The following is a 15160-nucleotide window of genomic DNA, read 5'->3' as shown; positions in this document are numbered from 1 at the left end:
CACTATGATACCTTGTGCTGTGATTGTGCCTCTTGTCCCAAGCCACTGAAAGTGCATGTCTGACCTGCCTGCATATGATCTAGAAGAGCTAACTAAAATTTTTTGTAGTTCCTGAATTACTTCAAATGTATACAAACTTGTGGGAGAAGTACTAGAGTAAGAAACTGAAATGAAAGCAGAATAATAAAAGAAGTGAAAACAGAATGATGTGAAGGGTATGCAATTTCAGGCTTATGGACTACTGGATGAAGAAAAGCAGCTTGATGCCTCATGGAGACCTTGAGAAGCCACTGGAATAATTCAGTGTATTCTATTAGTGTTTTTTGTTGTTTCAATTGTTTGGTCTTCCCCTCACCCCCAGCATTATATGCTTGATAACATTGTATTTGTCTGAATGATGCTTCTGCTGGCTCTTTTTCCCACCAGCTAGAAATCAGTCTTGTTCATGTGAGGCTGCTGTTGTGGCTGTGGGAATGTTTGTAACACCCGGGAAGATACATGTGAGAATGTGTAAGTTACTAGCTCGGTGCTCTAGTGGTTGAAGGAATCAGGTCACTTTAAAATCAAAGATCCTGTTTACAGCCCCTGCTGACTACCAGCTTTAAACATTTGAGCTGTAATTTTCCAGTCTGTCTCATGCTCTGTGCACTATCTTTCTCTGGGTAGCTTCTGCAAAAATTGCCCATGTATTTCCTAAAATTAGATTAAGGAAGAAAACTTTCTTGTTCCACTAGTGTTTTCATCCCATGCTTCTTCAAAACCAAATCAGTATCATCCTCCCCCAGCTAGGACTTTAGACTGTGTTGATGTATGTCCCTTGTTGAATCACTGCTTGTGAAACCTGATAAGTTTCTGAAAAATGCTTTTACGTTCAGAAATGTGAAAGTTTGGTAGCTGTATCTCCAAAGGTGATCCCTCCAGGACAATGCATCAGGCTGTTTCAATAATTTGGTGTGTTAGCCCATGTGGCAATCTTTTTTCTAATGTATTGTTTATTGTCAGACTGGAATCTTGCTGCTTATATAAACTGCAGTGTTCACTTTTAATGTTCTCAGATGATTTTTGTGCAATTTTTTTGTTTGTACAAACACCTAGGAAAATATGGTTTACTGTTGTGCACATCATTTGGAACACGGGATGTATACCCTGCTTAGCAAATGAATAACTCTCATAAACTTTTAATCTGTGTTGTTTGAAACACATTTCTTGCAGAGTCCTGCTTCATGCTCTGAGTGTCATCCTGCTCAATGTGGATGCAAACAGCAAGGCAGTGTTGCTTGGAAGACATTCTCAGTCATCATGTCATCAGTCTGTTGTACATTCGAGGTGGGGTGAATTGAGAAATCAACAGAAGATTTGGTTCTGGCATTTTTAAACTTATAATGCTTCATAATCTTTACAGTAATGTAAATTTTTGTATATAATGTACTGCTTTATTTTCATATTGATCCTTTTCAATATTTTGATTTTATTAATTGGATAATGGATCTGGTAATCTGAAACCCAAGGTTCTCCTTAGTAATGGGATGCTGCCACACTAGAAAGCTGTCCTGGCCTGAAATTTGCTAAAGTATTGTGTAGCCAGATTAAAATGAAGAAAGAATTAAGAACTGATTTAAGAATATATTTTTAAATTATTTTAATACACTCTGTCTTACCTGAAATGTATCTTAAATAGTCTCTTATTTAGTGCTACAGTTAGCAAAACATTCTGTGAGCTAATGAGGCGTGTAGTGGTCGTTATACAGGATCTGCAACAAGCAGATATCTGCATCATACAGATATTCTGTAGTAGCTCATGTGCCACCTTTGATGCTAAAACCTGCTTCATCTAAAACTAAGGTTATTACCCTTCAGAATATTCCTGTGTCTGGTTCAGAAGGATCCTTTACTTTGTGCTGTTGGCAAAAGATTTCATTTTGACTTTTATCTTGAAGGTCAAAAGGCTGGTTGATTTTCATCCCAGATTTCTCCTTACGGTGTGTAGTTCTCTCTGTGCATGTACTGTGTTCCCACTGGATAGGTTGGAGGCTTGACTGGGATATGATGTGTGGGTGCTGGCATATGGCCAGAAATTATATTGAGGATGGATCAGGCTGCTCAAAGATTCTGAATATGTTTTTTTTTCTGAAGGGGGGAACAATACCTCACAGGTAGGAATGTGTTTCCAGATGGTATTATGTTCTGAGATGAGTGGGAATAAGATTGGGCTGAGACCTGTGTAGATAGAATTTGCAAAGAAATCCATGTGCAATTCGATGAGTGACAAGGTTTAGAATCACTTTAATTTGCTTTCCAGTAATGAGGAAATATATAGATGTGTAATAAAACATCTTGCATGATTTGCTGAGGTGCTTTAAATTCTAGTGGGTAAAATATGTCAATGGATCATCTTACCTCTTAAAGAAAATGATCTCTAGAATGAAAAATACATTCTCTTGGAAGCTGCTTGGTAATCCTGGAAAATGAGGCTAATAAGGACTAGCTTCTTCAGCTGCAGAGGGCATTGATGTTGTGTTAGCTCTCTGCTTGGAATTCGGTCAGGATGGTGGTAACACATTTGCTTGTGGCAGCTCCTGGCCCCACGCTCTCTCCAGGGGCAGAAGGCACTCCCAGGGTCCTGGCAGAGAGGACGTGGCCTGCCCTGCCTTGTGCAGCTGGGCTCAGGCCAGGGGCTGGGAAGGGGAGGGACAGCGCAGCTTCTTACAGCACTGAGGGGTTTGGGAAGTGTTTCCAAGCACTGATTCACTCTGGGAAACTGAAATGCAGAGATCTGAGCCAAAAGTCTGCTAGCTCAGGTTTGGCCAGAGGGCTGAATAGCCCCAGGTGTTATTCAGCAGTGGTCAATGGAGATGTGACACTTAAACTATTTAACCTGTTTAGCTTAAGAAATCTGTGAGAGGTAGCTCATATTGTATCATGTTCATGCACTTGGTCCATCAAGCTTATAACTAAACATTTACACTTGGTAATCTTAGTGTAGAGTTAAGTCTGTAGGAAATACATAGGTGATTTAGAAATTTACTTCACAATAATTCGTAATTAAAACTTCTTTCCAGTCATTTAATATTAGTCTGGGGACATGGGAGTTAAACTGATGATTCTTTTTGTGTTCTTGGAACTTGGATTTTTGCAGAGATGGCAATTTTTGTGCAGAGATACTAAATTTTATTATTTAGTTTGGAGTTGAGAGATATTTTAGAGTTAAAGTATTTTCATATTTTATGTGGTTGTAGATATCATACTTAACATGTTATCTTGGATGGAAAGGGAGTAAGACTACTGAAATCATTATTTTTTAAATTTTTAACACCATATTCTGATGCTTACATGTTTTGTTCTTCTCACAATGAAGCTAAATTAAAATCTCTGAGAAAGAGGTCCCTCTAATATAGCATAATGAAGTCTTTAAATGGGTACAGTTGTAGGTCATGGTGAATAGGAATGCAGTGACCTTTGTCTTGACAATGAAGCTGACACAAGCTTCTCAGAGCTGTTCTTTTTTTTATTATTTCTCCGCCAGAAAGGACACAAATAAAACAGAGGATCCCCCTTCTCCCATCAGTGAACAAAATCAAAAGACTAGAAAATGTGTTGTAACTTGTCAGTTTGCAAAATCTAGGAATAACACTGACTTCTTTCTCAATATAGACACTGCTGCTGGAACAATTTGTGGGAAGGAGTTGGGAAAGGAAGGAAAGTCTACTTGACTGCCCATATGACTGGTAAAGGGCCTTCCCATTTCTTAAGGTACTTTCTAACAGCCTGTTTTGATTTTGGATACACAGCAGCAAGGCATTATTATTTGTACCTACTTACAGTTTTGTATCTAGAATAATCACAAATCTTCCTTCATTTTACATTCACTTTTCAGTCATTCATTTTACACTCACTTTTGCAGCACAGTGCAGGCTTGCAATGCACTGTGTTGGAATCTAGCAAGGCCTGAATTTCTTGGTGGCCCATGTAAGAAAGTGAAGCACATAAAAGTGTCTGTTTCCTTTGGGGAGATGCTGTTGCTCCATCCAACTTCAGCAGAGGCTTGTGAATTGCAGTGCTCAGCAATTTTCTTTAACCATAGAGAATCATCTGTCATTCTTAAATAATGCCACTATCTGCTGCTTTAGGACTTTCTCAAGGCTTCAGCAATGTTGATCTGAATTGTGCTGCCTCTTGTAGAGGAGAGGCCTGTGTAGCAGAGCAAACTCTTAACCTGTGCAGTCAAGGTAACGAATGGAGATTTGTTCCTGTTGTAAGAAGTCATCTACAGGACCGGTTCTCTATGATCAGATAATGATTTTTTTTATTTTTAGTCAAGGACTAAAACTACATGTTTTTTTTGAAGAGAAGCTTGTTTACTCAGTGATGATGAATGATATTCCCATAAGGCCACAGCCTGGGTGAGTACCTGGAACAGGTATTTTTATTGAGAATGTCCCTCTCTGAGAATATGCTTCATCAAAAGGAAAAAAAGAAAGAAAATAAAAGTTTAGAATATGCACGTGTTATATCAGAGCTGTGTAAACTGAAAGAGTGAAACAGCAGTTAACATACGATATTAGAAGTTTTTAAAACCTATTTCAGGAAAACAATACACTGATACCCTATAAATGGATCTAGTGGACAGTGAGAAATGACTTCAATAGATGAAAATAAAAAGGTATGTGGGACAGTGTGTTAATAATTGGCTAGAAATATTTAACTTGTTGTTTTCTATAAATGAGAAGACTTACTCATAAAGCTTACTTAATAACCTGGAATATGACCAATTTGATTCCAGAACAGCAGTAAGCCCTTGTGGAGTCCAGCAGTGCCACAGGGATGAATAAGCACCTGGATTCTCTTTGATAGTAGGAGGGGCCGAGAGAGCTGAGTGTTCAGTCTGGAGAACACCAGGCTCAGCAGGATCTCATCAATGCCTACGAATACCTAAGGAGAAAGAATGAAGATGAGGGAGCCAGACTCATTGCAGTACTACTCCCTGGCAGGACAAGAGGTAATGGGCACAAATTAAAACACATGAAATTCCACAAGAAAATTACTGGGGGGGTTGTCAAACAGAGAAGTAAGTTGCCAGAAAAGTCATGGAAGGTCTGCCTGTGGAGATATTTGAAGCTCAACTGCACATGATTCAGGACAGACTGCTCTACCTGACCTGGCTTGAGCAGGGGATTTGGGTAAAATGAACTCAAGAGGTCCTTCCCAACATCAATAATTCCGTGATTCTCTCTGATTGGTGGTCTGTGCCAAACAGCAATGACAGGTTCCATGCTGAAGGGACACTGAGTGTCTCTAGGAAGCAGTCCAGTGGTGTATCTGAAAGTGCATCGTTTGAAGGAACAAATGGGATGAGGAATTCAGAATGTTGCTGGGACTCCTGGTAAGTAGTTCAATGTTTCTGATGTCTAGCTGGGACACTTGAGTCAGCCTTAACTTGCAGGCCTTTTCTATCACCTTCCTTAGACTTTTTTTAAAAGATTAGGAAGAAAAGATGGTGAAGGCGTTGTGAAATGAAATGTTTGCTGTTTCTATTAAATACAATACAAAATATAAAATATACAATATGTAATATTTTTTATTTGTTACTTTGTTTTACTAACTTTCCTCCTTTCATTTCTTGTTAATTGTTGAAGGTTACAAAAAGGAAACATCTAACTGACACTAATTTACCTGATTTGGGAAATGGTAAATGGTTTTTCCCTCTTCTCCCCAAAGTTAGCTGAAATGGCCTGACTTGAAGCTGCTCTTGCTCAGACCTCATGCAGAGCAAAGCAAGGAGAATGCAGCTTCTGGTTTTGGTTCAGACTTTTGACTTGAAATCTTTCTTCTGGAGAAAGGCCGGCACAGAGCATTATCTTATCAGTCTGTTGATAAGTCCTAACAGCATTAGGCTCTTTCAGGCATTGCTGTCAGCTGTTGTTCTGGTCATGGGCTCAGTTGTTGCAAAAGACTGTCTTGACAGGGTGAGGCAGATTTTTTTTTTTGAACAGAAAGCAAAAAATGATTAAAAAGGATAGGGATTAAAATGTATACAGTGAAGGGATGACAGCAGGAATGTAAGTTTTGTATTCCAGATGTCTTTCAAAGCTTAATCAAAGCTGGATATTATGGCAATGTAATTTGGGTCGTCCTTGGTGGGTCTGGTCTGGCTGTTCCTCAGCATCAGGGCAGCAATGCTGAATGGTGCTGCAGTCAATCCTGAGCTTCCATGTGGTGACAGCAGTCAGTTATAATGAGAAGTTTCATAATTTTCACAAGTCTGTTGTAGATCTAGTTTTAAGTAATGGCTTTTAAGAGATGTCAGCATTTTTCTGACATACTTGCAACAGGCCTTTCTTTTCTCTGCTCTACACTTCTTTTGTTTGTTAGACTTGATTTCATCACAGACCTTGGGTTTTATCAAAGGGTGTTGTTTGGACTAACTCAGTATTTCCAACTTCAACTTTTCTGGCTTCTATAAATGGTAAGTCTTTGTTGGTTTATGCTTACAGATGCATGTTGTCATGCTTTTAAACCCCTCTGTGCATACTCTGTGTATACTGGTATGTATTTGTCAAATATTCATAATGCAAATGCAGTAAAAATTTCTGTGAAAATCCCTGTTTCTCTGACATGTTGCAATAGAAAGATGTTATATTTTTTAAAGGGTAGGTACTGGAAGAGTGTTTGTCTAAAGTGGTAGAGGATATTATCCTTTTTGACATGCAAAGCCATATTATTGCTGAACACTGTGATTATTGATTTTTATGAAACTTCTTGTTCTAATAATGTGGGAAGGCAGCCCTTTATTCATGTATGTCAGTCTGTAATTACTGAACTTAGGGGGATTTTCAGAAAATATTAAACAACTAGCCTGAGGACAGATTTATGGCTTTAAGTAATCTTGATATTCTTCTACAGTTTTTCTGTATGTAGTTTTCCTTTTTTTGGTTTTGGTTTGATTTGGCTTTTTTAAGATAGCAATCTGAGAAAACAGCCAGAATACCCCAATGTGGACTTCAGTAAGTGGGTCTGAAGCCCTTGGATGAGAAGGACCATTGACATTTGAGCTAGAGAGTGACTGATGACAGTAGCTGGTTTCACCCTCCATGGAACAGGACCGGGGAGAACACACCTTTGGAGTTGTTTTCATGGCAGATGCAGATACCTCAGTAATGGTGTACTTGATGATGTTGCTCTTTTGAGTGGGCTAGGAAGCAGCAACTCAAGAGGATGGACTCTTGTTATCTTGGCCTTGACCCTTGTTCCTTCTACCTTGTTCCAGTCCTGCTTCTCTTTATGCACTTAACCCAGTAAACAAATACCAGCTGTCTCATTCAGACCTCCCTGTTCTGCAAGTCTCTGCCTCTCTCTTAGCTCCTGCTTTGCTATTTCCATTATCCCATGTGTACCCTCCTTCAGTCCTAATCTTGTTATTTCTGCTCCTGCATTCCTTTCCTGATCAGTTCCTGCATCCTGCCACATGTTCTGTTCTTCCCTCCTGTTCCAGATTCCATGTTTCTATGTATTATTTCCCTTTGTCTCTGCATAGATTTTATTTCTTTGCATGAGATGCAGAGGATTGATATTTACTTGCCATGTGGATGTCTTGCTGCTGTTGGGATACAGAACTGTTGTAACTGGCCTTTACATGAAGAGTTTGGTTTTACCCCTCTTGGCAGAGCAGGAGGCACATATCCAAGCCCACTGGAATAATAGGGCCAACTACAGTTTTTCAGAAATTTATATCATGTGGATAAATTTAGGTAGATTTTCTTGACCATACACAGTAGTGTGCACCTGTGACACAATGGATACATTCCTATTGAGATTGCCCCTTTTTTTTTTTTTTTTTTTTTTGGTGATAGTTAAGACAATGTATTTTCCATTAACATTTTTCTTGGAAATGAGCAGGGCTTTCAACTAATGTATATATTATTTTCATGCACATGTGTGCACAAGAAAGCATCTGACAGTGCCAAATGTGGTTGATGAAAATGTGATCAGCTTTGCAATCAGATGCTTGACAACAGGATTGTGAAAGTTTTGGGATAACATTTTAGAAGGCAAAACTATACACTGTTAATTAGAGTAGCTCAGTTGAAATAACATTAAAGGTAATGGAGATGGACAGAACTTTTCACAACTGAAGCATCAGGAATTACATTGCCTTGGGCAAGTAATGTTACCAGATACAATCGGTAGTTTATCTGTTGCTGCAGGTTCCATATTCCTATAGAGGAGCTAGTGCTGCAAATTATCCAGTTGTAATGCAATAATCCATCAGACATCATCTCCTTTTGAAGGCTCTTTAATTGAATGAACTGCAGTATAAACAAATTGTATGGTTACATATATGAAAGTCCCAGAAGGATGCGACTTCCTTATTCTGTTGCCCTTCCAAACCAATTTTTTTTTAAATTTGCAGTGAAGAATTTTAGAAGGATATTTCATTGTAGTAAACATTTTACTGTTTTAAATATCTCTGTGTAAATTAATACCAAATATTCCAGCCTTTAAAAATATAATTGGAATTTTATGGAGGATATTTAGGAGAGGCACCTTCTTCTTCCAGCAGTACCTGCAGCCAGGAATTAGTTTTGGTTTACATGTTAAATTGGTAGTGTTGCTTAAATGAACCACTCTCAACGTTCAGGGAATACTGAGCAATAATTTTGGGAAGTGTAATTGGAACTGCCCAGATAATGAATGCTTGTACAGTCTTTTCTCACTGATAAAGAAGATGCAAGAATTGATGAAGACATCAATTGCACTTGACATGTACTTTTTAAAGCAGTTTAATAAAACTTTCACAGGTATTTTGAGTTGAACCAAATTAACTTGGCTTAAGTTGAGGAGTTGTCTATTTTGAGCTAAATGGGAATCACCTTCACATATTGCAGACACACCACAGGAAAGATGTTATGGTTTCATTTTAAAAGGTTGTCATAAGCTAAAGCAGTGCATCATATACAATGGAATATACACTTTCCAGTCTGTCATAAGCACTGTCTTGTTGACTAGTGCAGAGTGTAAGAGTATTGCAAGTAAACTTGGTTGCAAATGGTATTTTTAGTTTCACCTTTTTTGTGATGAAAGGAGTAACAGTGTGAGGGATTTAGGCTTTTGCACAGTCAGTGGTCTTGTGTTCTGGGGCTGCATTTTGAATGCTCCAAGGTGGCGCATACTGAAAGAAACCAGCCTGCCTTCTGCAGTCCTTGGCTGCTTGCTCTCTCCAGCAAAAAAACCAAAAAAAGGGCAGCTTATTTTTCATGTAGATAATACATTTAATCTCATTCATTGCAGCTCACAAAAATACCCCTGCACAGGTGTGCATGGGGGCACTGAATCGGTCTTCTGTGGTCTTCTGTGAAAAACTTGATTTAAATTGATCATCAACATGTTTCTCCATTAGTTTAATTGCTGATTGTTCCTGTTCTTTTGTTGTGCTCTATCTAGAACTTCAGGTCAGGAGGTCAAGTCTGCTGGCATTTTCCTGTGCCTTCAGAACAGCGTTGCCTCTGGCCTGTGCATTCATCTCCCTGTGTGTCATGCTGTTAGTGCTTTCTCTGCTGTACTCACTTTAAAAGCACTATTTATGGGTTGAGATACTCCCTCCAAAACATAAACATGAATAATTTAATTTATATGTGACATCACTGTAAGTGATATAAACATATGAAATGGTGTACAGTATGCTAGGAAAGAATTATTTCAGTTATAATGTCTGTTATTCCTAACTGATTACACAGTGTCTTTGCTAAATTCATCTAAAAGGGAAGAAATGGCAGAGAGCTTATTTTGCAGTTGACCTTTTGAAAGTTGATTATTGCTGCTTGATGTATGCACAGATTTTTCACTTCTGACAAGAAGAAATCTTGTGTTGTCCTCATTTATAATGTATAGACCTCTCTTTCCATATTTATACTATTTAAATAAAGAATGCTGTGAGTTCTCAGAAATGTGCCGTTCAAGTGAGAATGATGGTACCCAGCCTTCTGCATGTACAGTTTGGAATATGGTGAGGATCCTGGTGGCTTAATTACTGTGCTGCTGCTTTTCTGATTAATGACTGAAACCCTGATCTATTGGACAACCAAAGACCATCTGAATTTCATTGTTTCTCAGGACATGCACAGCTTTGACAGGTCAAGAGAAGGAAAAAATTAACTGACTTCTGGCTAAAATTCACTAATTCCTCAATTGCTCCTTTGAATTAATCTGGTCTTCTTGCTCAGAGAATATCTATAAGTGTGAAAAACAGAAACTTCCTAATTCTTCAATAATTGAGTTTCATTTAGACAATACATTTGTAAAAGTTATAGAGTCAAAATATATCATGGAGCTGGATTCTCCACAAATTGGCACCTTTCTGAATTCCAGTAGAAGCACTCGTGTCCATAGTTGGGACAACTACTTAAGAGTTTAATTGATTTCTGAAGAAGGGGGCTCTCTGAAGGTAATAGGATCTCTGAAAAATGTATTGATTAGAAAGAAATCAATCTCACAGCTGCATAATTTTATAATCTAGTTGGACTTATATGTCTGGAAGACCACTTGGTTGTTCTGTGGACTCTGATGCTGGGAGTTGTTAGTTGAGTGCATGAGCATTATTGGTACTGCTGTGCATAGCTGGAAAGCCTTCTGCAGTTTTCTACTTTGAAAATTGCCTGTAGGTTGTTTAGCTCTTAAAGTACAGCATATACAGTATCACAGCATCCCAAATTGAACTTACCTTGCTGTATTCTCACCTCAAAATCAGATTTTGTTTACAAGACTATATCAATAAGCTTAGTGAAGTTTTCGGTTTGAATTTTTTTATCATCTTACATTAATATAGCACTGCAATATTTAGGATCACAAATACAGCTTTATTTAAAACAAACAGCTTTCAGTGAAATTGCATTACTTTTCTACTACTAAACGCAGATTTATATGTGAGGACTAGAACACTGAAGGTCTCCGAGTCCAATGTTATAAATGTGAATGCTTCCAGTGGCTAATATTTATGCTTTTTCTTATTTTCTGAAAGGTAATATTACTTGTTAGATACTCATAGTGAAGAGTTGAATATCCTTTTCTTTGTATGAAAGTGTAACAGTCTTCTCTGACTGATTGTGCAGTCATGACATAGCTGAGGTGAAGATCCAACTTCAAACATTGCAAGATAAATCATTTCCACATTCTTGCTTAAGTGGCTATTTTAGTGTAGAGAAGCACATTTTCTGTTGAGTGCTAATGCCACTGTCTCCTTGACCCAAGGTCTTAACTATTCTGAGCAAAGTGGATTTGGTACTTAGCGTAAGAAAGAGTTTGCAAGTAAAACAGTTGTGCCATGTGGAAATTTTGAAATTTCTGTACTTATGGGATTGTCCACTGATAAAAACACTGATTGAATGAAGTATGCTTTATGCAAAGAATTAATAGACATATTCTCCTTTCTTATTTATAGAAACTGGAGTGGGTGGCTGGGATCAGAGCTATGTATAGGACTGTGTAAGGGATCCCTGAGAAGGGTGCATGTTTCTCAAGTTATTGTTTTGGCCAGCTGCTCTGCCCTTGTTTTCAGCAATGAGATCTATTAGCATGAGGCATTTTGCTAAAAGGGGAGGAAGTAGGAGTGTTTAATGTTGCTTAATGGAAACAAGACTGTAGTTTTATCCTAATTTTGCTGTTTGAGGGCAGTTTGACAATTAGCTCATGAGAACCAAAACCATGGAATTATATTTGTAGTCTTAGCAGATAAATCTCTGGAATTTTGTTAACTAACAATGCTGATTAAGCTTCAGTAGTTTTATTGCCAAGAGGAATATAATGGCATTAACTACAGTCAGCTACATTTAACAGGAGCTCAGGCTATGGCCATTTCTGCTCTCAACGTGCCACCTTTGACACCTTTGAGATGTGTTGCTTTCAGTCTGAGTTGCCAGTACTGTGTCATGATGTTCCCAAACCCATTGGGCAGTGGCAGTCCACTACAGTCCATTACAGAAGAGCCTCTTCTGCCCCTGGATTGTCCCAGCTTGTGGTGTCAAAATTTTCCACACATACAGAGAGGCTTTGAATATCTGAAAGGCTTTCTAATTTTCAAAGTGGAAGAACATTTGCAGAAACAGGGAGAAAGTATATGCAATTATTCTGCTATTCTTTTGGCTGCTTCTTTTTAGTGGCTGCATAAGATAATTCTAAAATTGAGCATTTATGTGGGAGTAAAAACAAGGATGCTCTTGCCCTGCTGCTTCCTGGTGATTCTCTAATTATTTTTCTAACACAGAACTGTCCAGCTTTATCTGCCAGCATAGAAAGAGCATGGGACAAGGTCTCTGTCTGCTCCATGCTGTTCCTGCCTTTTGCAAGAGTGGTCTTGCATCTCTCAAAGAGATGAGCTATTGTTTGGAAAAGCCTTTTCCTATTTCTATTGTTTCCTCATCTCAAAAACCAGACCATAAAAGATTGATGGCATTTTCCTTTAAATTAATTTTGCTGGGTTTAATTCAAGCAGCAACTTCAGTGACTGTTTATCAAATACCATCACACTGCTTACTTTATAAAGGAAATGGAAAAAATGTCTGAAGCAAAGGCATCTGAAATGAAACACTCAATAATCACAGTATACCAAGATCTTACCTACTGGAAATACTGTGTGTCAGTGTTAAAAATAAAATGTAGACTCATTTAGTCCTCAGCATTTACAAGTAAATTGTTTGAAACTGAAGAGAATGGATGGAAAATTAGTTTTCCTGGGAAATAAACTTGGGTACTTCAATTTGTGCTTCTTAACAATAGGCATTTTAGTAGTCTGCATAATAAATGTAAAGTTGTTATTTAGTAATGTGAACAATAATGTCAGCAATAATAAGGATGGGTAATGACAGTCCAGCAGCATTTTCTGGCTGAGGATACCAAGAGACAAACTGTTATTACTCTGCAGTTGGTAAAGTATTGTATATATATTTTTTCCTTCTCACTTCCTCCAAGCTGTCTGTCAATCCACTGTTACTATGCTCATTTATGTCATTGCATTATAGGGTGGACTAGAAAAGCTACTCATGAAAGGTGCAGCTGCATTAAAAAAAATGTTTAAAAAAAGAATTCCTTACTGGTTTTACAGGACTGCCCAAAGGAGTCAAACATTTATGGATATGGCAAGTAGCTATGTGGTGGAGGAACCATAGCAGCCATAAAGTGTAAGTATGGAATATTGAATCCTGAAAAGTAAAAGCAAGTGTGGTGTATGTTTTGTGTAATAAACATGTTTAAGGATGCAAAGTAGCCATAGAAAAGTCACTCAATACCTTGCTTCCCTTTCTACCCCTCTTCAGTTCACATATGCACACAAAATTAGATTCTGCTGAGTGAAAAAACTCAACTCTTTTTTTCCCCTTTGGAAACATATTTAATGACACTTGCCTAGCTACTTCATATTTCTAGTCTTTCTTTTCCCTCCTTGAAACGGAAAGATTTACACAGCTTCTGCAGTTGTATGAAACATGACAAAACGATTAGGTAATTGTTGGGCACAGTATGCTGAACATATAAAGCTTCATGTGACAGCATAAGGTATTAGCTGCAATTGAAGATAAATGTATATTCACATACTCTGCATATTTATTGGTGAAGTTCTGGTTGAGCTAGCATCTCCTTCCAACCTGAAAAATGTTTTCTTTAAAGTGGGATTGCAGTGGTGGTTTGCACTTAAATTTAAGATGGTTTTATATTTTCATTTTTATATTCTTTGATTCTAATAAGAATAGTTGATATGACACAGGACATATTTCCATGTTTTTAGCTGGAGGTGCTTTTAGAAGTATCAGATCTTTTAATTCTTTCAATTAAACAGTGAAATATGAGTTAAGAATGGGTTACACTGCAGGATGAGTTTATAGTTCTCAGGTAGCTGCAGGTCAGTTGCATGAAAACTATTTTTGATAATTCCTTCAGTGTGGGGAAAATGTAATAAAGGAATATCTGATATTTCACAAAGTCTTTCTGAATATAAAAAGTATATTTAGTGTTAATTTACACATCCAACTTTACAGGCCTTTCATCATAAAGATTTTTCTTTTTAAACTGATATTTCCTTTCACCATTGTTCTGAAAAGGAAGAGGAAAAAGAAGTCTTTGAAGTAAGTACCTATAGTTGAAATTAGCGTGGACTGAGTTCAATGTAGCACAGAAGCGACATAATCTCAAACTGGGACACGGGGGAGGAGGCATAGCTCATAAAGTACTTGGTGCAGTCAAAATATTTAGTTTGACATTTTTCTTGCTATGGCTTTCAAGGCTTTGATCTCCTTGCAGAGAAGATGTAGATTTGCAAGGGGCAAAGTAGAGCCTAAATATTTAGTAAACCTTATGGTACTTAGAAAAATTTTAAAAATGGAGCATTTATTATTTGGGCATTAGCATTAATTATTAGTGTGAATAAAAGCATGATTAGTTAGGCTATTATTTGGCACCTTCAGCGTCTAGAAGAACCCTTTGAAAATTGTTTTTATGTTTGCCTTAAACGCTACCCCTTTCCCCCCCCTTCAGATTAATTACATTAGTACTAAATTTGTAGGTTTTCAAATGTAGAATGTGAATTTCCTCAGCCTTTTTCTGTATAGCATCTTGCTTTCTGCTTCTCTCCAGTTACCTTTTTCTTACCCTGAATCATTGTCTGTTAATTGTTCTTTGTTTCTCCTCTAGCCCAACTATGACTGTGACCTTTAACACACAAAGAAGGACAATTTCTTCTTTTCTGGTGTTATAGGTTTGTGTATACAGGACTGTGATTGTCTTTGCAGAGAAACTACTTCTTTTGTTGGCTTCAACCAACTAAAAGCTCTGTATTAAAATTCTTAATTAAAACTTCTGTGCATGTAACTTTTTTCTCAAAATCATACACCTCCCATGTGAAGAAAATGCTCCCTTGCAGGGTGCTGCCACTGCTACTTCCCTTTGACTGTGTTGTAGGAATTTTACACCCTTTAACTTTCTCACTGTGGGAGATGACTTTGCAGTGCATGGTGGAAGGAAGCACTGGGGAGCAGAGTAGCTCTGGCTTTAAAGCCAAGACAGCTGTGGTGTAGAAGCTAAAAGCAAAAATGAGCAGTGTGGTGAAAAGAAATTGATGTCTCGGAGAAATATTTTATCTGTGGTGGTTCTGTGACATCACTGAACACTGAAATAAATGTTT

The 15160-nt window shown here is 37.8% G+C and overlaps 1 long non-coding RNA gene across 1 annotated transcript; it reads left to right on the top strand.

The window, feature by feature from the left end:
• Positions 1-8887: 8887 nt before the first annotated feature.
• Positions 8888-14832, top strand: LOC139594241 (uncharacterized). The gene is made up of 2 exons (XR_011680560.1): positions 8888-13166; positions 14019-14832. It is a non-coding gene; the product is annotated as an uncharacterized lncRNA (long non-coding RNA).
• The last annotated feature ends 328 nt before the right edge of the window (positions 14833-15160 follow it).

This window comes from Agelaius tricolor, unplaced genomic scaffold, assembly GCF_023055355.1.
Source record: "Agelaius tricolor isolate 1412-34295 unplaced genomic scaffold, bAgeTri1.0.p SCAF_11, whole genome shotgun sequence".
Taxonomy (NCBI): Eukaryota; Metazoa; Chordata; class Aves; order Passeriformes; family Icteridae; genus Agelaius; species Agelaius tricolor.
Note: the sequence above shows the minus strand (reverse complement) of the source record. Positions and strands in the feature narration are given on the sequence as shown.